Source organism: Schistocerca piceifrons, chromosome 1, assembly GCF_021461385.2.
Source record: "Schistocerca piceifrons isolate TAMUIC-IGC-003096 chromosome 1, iqSchPice1.1, whole genome shotgun sequence".
Taxonomy (NCBI): domain Eukaryota; kingdom Metazoa; phylum Arthropoda; class Insecta; order Orthoptera; family Acrididae; genus Schistocerca; species Schistocerca piceifrons.
In genome coordinates this window covers 1,055,643,517-1,055,655,246 of record NC_060138.1, presented here as the reverse complement: position 1 = coordinate 1,055,655,246, position 11,730 = coordinate 1,055,643,517, and the positions used below count along the sequence as shown (strand labels likewise).

Here is an 11,730-nt window from a genome sequence, read left to right as displayed (position 1 = left end):
CGGGGTTGTTCTAATCAGAATCGACAGCAGACCAACACCGACAACGATAGTTCAGGTATACATGCCCACGTCGCAAGCTGAAGATGAACAGATAGAGAAAGTGTATGAGGATATTGAAAGGGTAATGCAGTATGTAAAGGGGGACGAAAATCTAATAGCCATGGGCGACTGGAATGCAGTTGTAGGGGCAGGAGTAGAAGAAAAAGTTACAGGAGAATATGAAAGAGGAGAAAGACTAATTGAGTTCTGTAACAAGTTTCAGCTAGTAATAGCGAATACCCTGTTCAAGAATCACAAGAGGAGGAGGTATACTTGGAAAAGGCCGAGAGATACGGGAAGATTTCAATTAGATTACATCATGGTCAGACAGAGATTCCGAAATCAGATACTGGACTGTAAGGCGTACCCAGGAGCAGATATAGACTCAGATCACAATATAGTAGTGATGAAGAGTAGGCTGAAGTTCAAGACATTAGTCAGGAAGAATCAATACGCAAAGAAGTGGGATACGGAAGTACTAAGAAATGACGAGATACGTTTGAAGTTCTCTAACGTTATAGATACAGCAATAAGGAATAGCGAAGTAGGCAGTACAGTTGAAGAGGAATGGACATCTCTAAAAAGGGCCATCACAGAAATTGGGAAGGAAAACATAGGTACAAAGAAGGTAGCTGCGAAGAAACCATGGGTAACAGAAGAAATACTTCAGTTGATTGATGAAAGGAGGAAGTACAAACATGTTCCGGGAAAATCAGGAATACAGAAATACAAGTCGCTCAGGAATGAAATACATAGAAAGTGCAAGGAAGCTAAGACGAAATGGCTGCAGGAAAATTGTGAAGACATCGAAAAAGATATGATTGTCGGAAGGACAGACTCAGCATACAGAAAAGTCAAAACAACCTTTGGTGACATTAAAAGCAACGGTGGTAACATTAAGAGTGCAACGGGAATTCCACTGTTAAATGCAGAGGAGAGAGCAGATAGGTGGAAAGAACACATTGAAAGCCTCTATGAGGGTGAAGATTTGTCTGATGTGATAGAAGAAGAAACAGGAGTCGATTTAGAAGAGATAGGGGATCCAGTATTAGAATCGGAATTTAAAAGACCTTTGGAGGACTTACGGTCAAATAAGGCAGAAGGGATAGATAACATTCCATCAGAATTTCTAAAATCATTGGGGGAAGTGGCAACAAAACGACTATTCACGTTGGTGTGTAGAATATATGAGTCTGGCGCCATACCATCTGACTTTCGGAAAAAAGCATCATCCACACAATTCCGAAGACGGCTAAAGCTGACAAGTGCGAGAATTATCGCACAATCAGCTTAACAGCTCATGCATCGAAGCTGCTTACAAGAATAATATACAGAAGAATGGAAAAGAAAATTGAGAATGCGCTAGGTGACGATCAGTTTGGCTTTAGGAAACGTAGAGGGACGAGAGAGGCAATTCTGACGTTACGGCTAATAATGGAAGCAAGGCTAAAGAAAAATCAAGACACTTTCATAGGATTTGTCGACCTGGAAAAAGCTTTCGACAATATAAAATGGTGCAAGCTGTTCGAGATTCCGAAAAAAGTAGGGGTAAGCTGTAGGGAGAGACGGATCATATACAATATGTACAACAACCAAGAGGGAATAATAAGAGTGGACGATCAAGAACGAAGTGCTCGTATTAAGAAGGGTGTAAGACAAGGCTGTAGCCTTTCGCCCCTACTCTTCAATCTGTACATCGAGGAAGCAATGATGGATATAAAAGAAAGGTTCAGGAGTGGAATTAAAATACAAGGTGAAAGGATATCAATGATACGATTCGCTGATGACATTGCTATCCTGAGAAAGTGAAGAAGAATTAAATGATCTGCTGAACGGAATGAACAGTCTAATGAGTACACAGTATGGTTTGAGAGTAAATCGGAGAAAGACGAAGGTAATGAGAAGTAGTAGAAATGAGAAGAGCGAGAAACTTAACATCAGGATTGATGGTCACGAAGTCAATGAAGTTAAGGAATTCTGCTACCTAGGCAGTAAAATAACCAATGACGGACGGAGCAAGGAGGACATCAAAATCAGACTCGCTATGGCAAAAAAGGCATTTCTGGCCAAGAGTACTAATATCAAATACCGGCCTTAATTTGAGGAAGAAATTTCTGAGGATGTACGTCTGGAGTACAGCATTGTATGTTAGTGAAACATGGACTGTGGGAAAACCAGAACAGAAGAGAATCGAAGCATTTGAGACGTGGTGCTATAGACGAATGTTGAAAATTAGGTGGACATGATAAGGTAAGAAATGAGGAGGTTCTACGCAGAATCGGAGAGGAAAGGAATATGTGGAAAACACTGATAAGGAGAAGGGACTGGATGATAGGACATCTGCTAAGACATGAGGGAATGACTTCCAAGGTACTAGAGGGAGCTGCAGAGGGCAAAAACTGTAGAGGAAGACAGAGATTGGAATACATCAAGCAAATAATTGAGGACGTTGGTTGCAAGTGCTACTCTGAGATGAAGAGGTTAGCACAGGCTAGGAATTCGTGGCGGGCCGGAGCAAGCAGCAGCAAGCAGCAAACACGTCAGTGGACTGATGACAAAAAAAAAAAAAAAAAAAAAAAAAAAAAAAAAAAAAAAAAAAACACAAAACTGGCGCTAATAGGATAAGCACATAGGGAACACACACGACACAGATCTATAAGTTAACATTATTGGTGATAAGTTGAGGAAACCGTCCCGAAACGCATGTGCTACAAAACGCCAGTTTCCTGCGCATGTACCCTGACATCAGTGTGGGGTATGATCACCACGCACACGTACACTGGCCTCATAACGGGTTGGCATATTCTGGATCAGGTGGTCGATCACCTTCTGGGGTATAGCATCCCATTCTTGCACCAGTGTCTGTCAGAGCTCCTGAAGTGTCGTAGGTGCTTGAAGACGTGCAGCGATACGTCGTCCGAGAGCATCCCAGACGTGCTCGATGGGGTTTAGGTCTGGAGAACAGGCAGGCCACTACATTCACCTGATATATTCGGTTTCAATGTACTCCTCCACAATGGCAGCACGTTGGGGCCGTGCGTTATCACCCATCAGGAGGAAGGTGGGAACCACTGCATCCCTAAAAAGGCGGACATCCTGGTGCAAAGTGACGTCCCGATTCACCTGACCTGTTACAGTTTCTCTGTCAAAGACATGCTGGGGTGTACGTGGACCAATCATAATCTCACCACACACCATCAAACCACAACCTCTATACAGGTCACTTTCAAGGACATTAAGGGGTTGCTATCTGGTTCCTGGTTCAAGCCAGATGAAAACCCAGCAAGAATCACTGTTCAGATTATACCTGGACTCGTCCGTGAACATAACCTGGGACCACTGTTCCAACGACCATGTACTGTGTTCTTGACACCAGGCTTTACGGGCTCTCCTGTGACCAGGGGTCAGGGGAACGCACCTTGCAGGTCTCCAGGTGAATAAACCATGTCCGTTCAGTCGTCTGTGGACTGTGTGTCTGGAGACAACTGTTCCAGTGGCTGTGGTAAGGTCTCGAGCAAGGCTACCTGCAATACTCCGGGGCTTCTGCGGGCACTGATGGTGAGATATCGGTCTTCTTGTGGTGTTGTACACTGTGAACGTCCCGTACTGTAGCGCCTGGACACGTTCCCTATCTGCTGGAATCGTTGCCATAATACTGAGATCACACTTTGTGGCACACGGAGAGCCCATGCTACGATCTGCTGTGTGTGACCCGCCTCAAGTCGCCCTAGTATTCTACACTTCATAACGTCATTAATATGGGTTCTTTAAGCAATTTTCAACACACGTCTGAAAACGTCTGCACACTTACTCGCTGCACCGCACTCTGACATGCACCAACAGCCCTCTGCGTATTTGGACTGCTGGCAGCGCCACCGTGCGACGACCGCAGGTCAAATGCACCGCAGGGTCATACCCCGAGGTAATTTAAACCCGCAAACCGCCCACCAGAGCGTTGTTTCACCATGTATCAGCACTGGCCTTAATTTATGAGCATGAGTATAGTTTCTTCTTCATTTTTATCGTTAGCTAATTTGTGCTGATTCCACATGACGTCTTTCAAATTCCGTCGGGGAGAGCTTCACTCAGTTTTTTTTTTTTTTTTACTACAGAAAGTGTCCAAACCCGTGACAAAACACGCTGAGCCGAGGTTCCGTGAAATCTCTTGCTATGCAAATATTTAGAAAACGTTCTCAGATTCGCGCATGAGATTTGGTGTAGACGCAGACAAACAGGGTACACAGATTCGTTCTGGGGTAGGGGTGGTGGGGGCAGCGGGGGGTGGCGGGGAAGGAGGGGATGAAGCCCATAATCTTTGGCATCGAAGGGGAATGGGAGGGCTTCAGAAACGACAGTATGATGGACTAGGGAATAATTTGGATGCCACTAGAACGAGCTGTTGCGGACGTCAGGTTAAGAGTTTGAGATAAAGATATTTGCACAGGAGACAAAAATGTGGCAGTGGCATGATACTAGCCGAAAGTCTCATGACCCAACAAAAGTCAATGTGAGGGTATGGCGGCCACAAGTATTCGTCAACCCACTGAGTAACAATGGGGTCCTGGGCCTGGCACACAGCTGGTGCAGTGCTGGATGCTCACAGCCTAGGTCCGGCAGCTGAGGCGATGGCCTGGGATTAGCGGCGCGAGGCTAGCGGCGGGCAGATAGCATCGCATCTCGTGTCAGGGGCAGCCCGGCAGCCCGGCAGCCCGGCCGGCGGCTGTTGTCGCAGCAGCCCGTGCAGAACTCGCCTGACGACGGCGCCTCGCAGCCGGAACGACCTCGCGACCTGCTGCTGCACACGCCGCGCGCTCGCACTGGCGATTATGCGAAGCGCTGTTGTCGAGCCTAGGAGTTGTCTCGCGTCACGTAGCAACTCCACGCTGGCCTGTACGTCTAACACGTTTGCAACTACGCATCTTGAGACTATTCGCCGTGCTGCTGTGCTTCCCCCACAAACAAGCAGAGACATACCTGTAGATGCATGCCTCTTTCTCAGCTTGTGTGCACGAGTGATCCCACTCAGACGTAGATTCGTTGCCTACGTCGACACGCTACTCTGGCGGAACGGAGGCGCGCACACGTCGGCTACTCTAAGATCTTCTTAAATTACTACTGGGTGAAAATTTTTGTTATTTATAGCCTCATATATCAGCTTCAAGGTGAACTGCCTATCTTCTTGTTAATGATCATAGTCCTCCTAGTTTCCAATGAATAATGGGGGTTGCTACGAGTTGGGGTTTGGTACATGTAAGGTCACATGTATCAAATGTAGCTAACGTGTTGAATTTTTCTTTGCTCTTGGAAGTCTATATATGACTCTAGCCTTGAGAAAATGGAATTTATGTAGCACACTCACTTCCGACCAAACACTCAACGATATGGCTATAGTGAATTATTCATATCATCCATAATGAATAACGGTTCAAGGTATGGAAATGATTTTTAGTAAATGTTACCACACAAAGGGAAGAGTATTTTGGAATGTCGTTAACACGCTAAACTTTCATATATGTCACATCAGAAGTAACTACAAATCTTTCCATTGGAATAATTTTTTTCGTTCAATTCGAACGCCTTCATCATTCCATTTTCATATAAAATTCTTCAAATATACGCTAATTAACGCTTGTCTAATCATTATTTTTATGGAAAAAACACGTCTTCTTGTTTATAATTACATGTCACATGCAAAATTCGAGTTTTAATTACAGATATAAATTATTAATTATCGAGATTATATTAAAGATTGTAAGCAAAGACTGTTTAAATTTTAAAAAATGACAAATTTATTAACATTGGCGAATAAAACATCTAAGAATTTGTCTATGGAATGAACTCAAGAATTTTTCATGCAATATGTAATTAAAAACAAGAAGGCATGCATTTTTGGTAAAAGTAATGATTAAATATGTTTTAATCAGCATTTACTTAAGGAATTTTAGGTTTAAATAACGTAGGTATTCTAACTGAAAGAAAGAAATAAAATGAAAAAGACCCTGGCATTATTCTAACCAGTGATCCATTGATTACCGGTTTACCATTCTCCAACCCTACCGACAGACAGGCTGCCTAGTCTAAAAATCGCTTTAATTGTTTGAACGTTATACGTCAGGAACAGTAAACGATTATTCCTCTTAAATTTGTCTTTATAATGGGCAGAAATGAGGAACGACAATCTTATTTGTTTCTCATTAGCTCAATCAGTCATGGTGCTTACTCACCAACGAATGCAACAAACTGAATCTGTCAACTATGAGTTGCAGTCAAACAAACCAATAAACTGAGAGAACCGCGGACATGCGCACGACTGTTGCACCTGCCTCCCCCCCACCGTCCAGCGCATGCACACGTTGGACTGTGCGCACTCATCAGAAGCATTCGTACCTTGCACCGTTTGGTGTGCTCCCTTCTCCCTTGCCTCTACGTGCAACGACCGCATGCACCTAGTGCCTGTAGAAAGTTGCACAGGTGTAAACGCACCTTAATGCTGGTTGTATAAGAGTGGACGACCAAGAACGAAGTGTTCGGATTAGAAAGGGTGTAAGACGGATGGAGTTTTTCCCTTCTACTGCTCAATCTGTATATCGAAGAAGCAATGATGGAAATAAAGGAAAGTTGTAAATAATAGATTTCAGCTATCAGACGTCATATGGAATTTTTATTGGCAAATCTAGATTTCAGCTAGCAACTAGCCATTCTCAATGCACTATCCTTCTTTGGTGAATGCATGTAATGCCTGTTGGTCTGGCTTTGTACACAGTTCACTGAATTGTGTACAAAGCCAGACCAAAAGGCATTATGTGCACTAACCAAAGAAGGATAGTGCATTGTGAATGGCTAGCTGCTAGCTGAAATCTAGATCTGCCAATAAAAATTCCAAATGACGACTGATGGCTGAAATCTATTATTTACAAATCACAATAACGGTCGCTGCTTGCAACGGCCTCTGAATGGAGGGTAACCTAATAAACTAAAGGTTCAGGACTGGAATTAAAATTAAAGGTGAAACGGTATCAATGATACGATTCGCTGATGACATTGCTATCCTGAATGAAAGTGTAGAAGAATTACATGATCTGCTGAACGGAATGAACAATCTAATAAGTACAGAAGATAAACTGAGAGTAAGTGCTAAGTAACGCTTGATGTGGTGTAAAGAACGACGCGAATGGACAGTGTGTGACTGGAAACGTGTTATTTGTAGTCATGAATCAGGCTGTACCTGTAGTAATCCGATACAAGGGTTTGGTCTTGGCGAAAGCCTGGGGAACGTTACTTGCCATCACATACTGTCAACAGCGAAGTAAGACATGGTTTTCATGGTTAGGTTGTGGGCCCCTTATTGATCCTGCGTGAACGCTAACTGCTGAATGATAATGCACACGTTTAACAGAGTTGTGTATTGCGTGTAACAGAGGAATAGTTCGGAGGCGATGACCATTTGCATTGACAAAATACGTAGAGCAGAATTTGTGAGCAATTGGTTTATGGACAGTAACAGTCATGAAAAACGGAGAGTCATGAACTGACGCAATGAGACACCTTCTGGATGAGTTATAATGTTGACTTGCTTCCAGACCTCATTGCCCAACTTCACTGACTTCCCCGGTTTCGAATTTTAAGGAAGAATCGACTGCCGTTTTTAGAAAGGCATCCAGACACCTCATTGTAAATGTCCCCAGTACAGTTCAAGCCATGATAAGGGTGAAAACACCCCATATTAATATCCAGTAAAAGTTTTCCGGATAATTTTAACCACATAACGTGTGTAATATTGAGTGATAACCACGTGCTGCACTGGGTGTTGTTGGTCATGAAAATATCCTATTCACTACAGTTGTACAGTTTCGACTGCAATGCTACTTTCAAGTGGTTGTACAGCATCAGCTATAAAATGGACAAGCTTGGATAATAGTCGAAGCATTTCTTACCCAAATATCGACCAGTTAAACCACACTATTACTTGAAAATGGCTTCACATCCGAAACTGTAGGGTAACAGATATGTTAACTCAGCCAACGACATCCCATACGACAGGATTTCGTTCAGAAAATTTGTTTTGGCTGTGAGTTATATTACAATTAGATCATGTAAAAAAACATTCCGAAACGCATTCTGAAATAAGTGCTACCTGAATTACCGCAGTCCCCAAATTATTCGTCTGTGTATTGATTCTAAGCTAATACTTCACACAGTTTGACAAACCCCATGTCAAACCGACGATGTGGGCCACACTGACAAATTAGTAGTTTCTGCAGAGGGTAGGAGCCTTTTCAGTAGTTGCAAGGGCAACAGTCTGGATAACTAACTGATCTGCCCTTGTAACATTAGCCAACATAGCCTCGCTGTGCTGGATCTGCGAACGTCTGAAAGTAAGGGGAAACTGCAACCGTTACTGTTTCCAAGGGAACACATCCCTGCTGCATGGTTAAAAGATAATATTATCCTCCTGGAAAAAAATATTCTGGAAGTAAAACAGTTCTCATTCAGCTCTCCATACGGCGACTACTCAGAATAGTTATCATGAAAAACAAAACTGTCATTCTGCGGATCGGAGCGTGGAATTTAGATTTCTTAATCGAGCAGGTAGGTTAGAAGGGAATGGATATTTGAAGTCAGATATATGGTGGCAGGATGAACAGGACTTCTAGTCATGTGAGTACGGGGTTATAAGTACAAAATCAAACAGCGGTAATGCAGGAGCAGATCTAATACTAAATAGGAAAATGAGAGTGCTGGTAAGCCACTCTGAATACCAAGTGGATGCATTGTCGTTGCCAACATAGACACAAGCCAACACCCACCACAGCAGAACAAATTTATATGCCAACTGGTTCCGCAGATCATGAAGATATTGAAAAAATGTATAATGAAAGAAAAGAAATAATTCGGGTAATTAAGGGAGAGCAAAAGTTATTTGTGATAGGGGACCAGAGTTCGATAGTAGGAAAAGAAAGGGAAGGAGAAATAGTAGGGGAATATGAAAGAGGAAGTCTCCTGGCAGAATTTTCCACAGAGCATAATGTAGTCCTCGCTAACACTTGATTTAAGAATCATGAAAGAAAGCTGTTAACGTGGAAGAGACGCGGAATTGATTCTGTAATGGCAAACAGTGATTTCTGGATCATGTTTAAAACTGTAAGAAATTTCCAGGAGTAGATGTGGACTATGACTACGATTTCTTGCTTATCAACTGTAGATTAAAACTGAAGAAATTTCAAAAAGATAGCAAGTTAGGGAGATAGGACCTGAACAAATTAAAAGAACCAGAAGCTATTGAGAAATTCAGAGGAAGCAATACACACCATTGGACTGAAACCGGGGAAAGGACTATACTAGAAGACAAATGGGAAGCTTTGAGAGATGAAACAGAGAATGCAGCAGAGCTTCAAAAAGGCAAGAAGACAAGGCCTAGCAGAAATCCTTGGATATCACAAGACATACAGAGACAATTGGTGAATGAAGAAAGTAAGAAATAGAATAAATGGATCAGGTGAAAGATAATACAAACATCTACAAAATGAGACTGACGTGAAGTGCAAAATGGCTAAGCAGGAATGGCTACAGGAAAAATGCAATGCTGAAAAAGAATGTACACTGACAGAAAAAAATTGCAGCACCAAAAAATAATTATTGTAGAGTAATGAAATTTCGGGAATACACCTATATATACATCTACATGTGCATGATTACTCTGCAGTTCACACTTAAGTGCCTGGCAGAGGGTTCATCGAACCATTTTCACACTACTTCTCTACCATTCCACTCTCGAATGGCGCGTGGGAAAAAGGAACGTCTAAATCTTTCCGTCAGAGCTCTGATTTCTCTTATTTTAATATGATGATCATTACTCACTACGTAGGTGGGTGTCAACAAAACATTTTCGCATTCAGAAGAGAAAGTTGGCAATTTAAATTTCGTAAATAGATCTAGCCGCAAAGAAAATCGCCTTTGTTTCAGTGACTGCCATCCCAACTCGAGTATCATATCAGTGGCACTCTCACCCCTATTGTGTGATAACACGAAACGAGCTGCCATTCCTTGTACTTTTTCAATGTCCTCCGTCAATCTTACTTGGTAAGGATCCCACACCGCGCAGCAATATTCCAGCAGAGGACGGACAAGTGTAATGTGGGTTGTCCCTTTAGTGGGTTTGTCGCATCGTCTAAGTGTTCTGCCAACAAAGCGCAGTCTTTGTTTCGCCTTCCCCAAAATATTATCTGTATGGTCTTTCCAATTTATGTTGCTCGTAATTGTAAGTCCTAGGTATTTAGTCGAATTGACAGCCCTTATATTTGTGCGATTTATACATTTGACTAGGTAACATATTTAAGTGATTAACATTGCAAGATCTGAAGATCATGTGAGCGCGAGGTAAGCCATTGCAAATGTGAAATACTGATACATTAATAACCGGTGTAACAACGAAAAGTTGAATGTAAGCCTGCGAAAGTACACGCTTTGTGTTGTACAGTTGCCAGATGTCAGTTTGTGGGGTGGAGTTCCATGCTTGTTGCACGTGCTCGGTCAATACAGGGACGGTTAATGCTGGTTGTGGATGATGCCGGAGTTGTCATCCGATGATGTCCCATATGTGCTTGATTGGAAAGAGATCTGTTGATCGAGCAGACCAAGGTAACACGTCAGCATTCTGTAGAGCATGTTGGGTTACAACAGTGGTATTTGGATGAGCGTTATCCAGTTGCATAACACCCCTTGGAAGTGCAGCACAGCAGTCGAATCACCTGACTGACGTACAGATTTGCAGCCATGGTGCGTGGGATAACCACGAGAGTGCTCCTGGTGACATAAGAAATAGCACTCCAAACCGTAACTCCAGGTTTAGGTCCAGCACGCAGACAGGTTGCGTGCAGGTCTTCATCTGGCCTCCTCCTATACGGCCACACTGGCACCGAGGCACAACCAGCTTTCATCAGAAAACACAACAGACCTCCACCCTGCCCTCCAATTAGCTATCGCTAGACACTACTAAAGTAAATGGCTGTGTTTTAGAGTCAGTGGAATGCACGCCACAGGGCATCTGGCTCGGAGCTGTCCTTGATGTAATCGATTTGTAACAGTTTGCAGTGCCACTGTGGTGCCAACTGCTGTTCAGGTTGCCGCTGCAGTTGCAGTACGATGCACCAGAGCCATTCGCTGAACGCGATGGTCTTCCTTCACAGTAATGGCGCGTGGCCGTCCGGAGTTCGGTCTTCTTAGGACCGTACATTCTTGTGACCACTGCTGCTTGCAATCATGTACAGTGCTACATTCCTGCCAAGCCTCTCTGTAATATCACAGAAGGTACATCCACCTTCTCGTAACCCTATTACACGACATCGTTCAAACTCGGTGTATGGCAACGGCCTTACTGCAGTGGATACACCGGTTCCCGTCAGATCACCGAAGTTCAGCGCTGTTGGGCGTGGCCAGCACTTGGATGGCTGACAATCCGGGCCGCCATGCGCTGTTGCCATTTTTCGGGGTGCGCTCAGCCTTGTGATGCCCATTGAGGCGCTACTTGACCAAATAGTAGCTGCTACGAGCAAAGAAAACTATCATAACGACCGGGAGAGTGGTGTACTGACCACACGACCCTCCTATTCGCATCCTCACCTGAGGGTGACACGGCGGTCGGATGGTCCCCATGGGCCACTTGCGTCCTGGAGACAGAGTGCTTCAAACTCG

At 43.6% G+C, this 11,730-nt stretch overlaps 1 pseudogene; it reads left to right on the top strand.

Moving 5' to 3' along the window:
- The first annotated feature begins 11,400 nt into the window (after positions 1–11,400).
- LOC124723739 lies at positions 11,401–11,518 on the top strand (annotated as a pseudogene).
- The last annotated feature ends 212 nt before the right edge of the window (positions 11,519–11,730 follow it).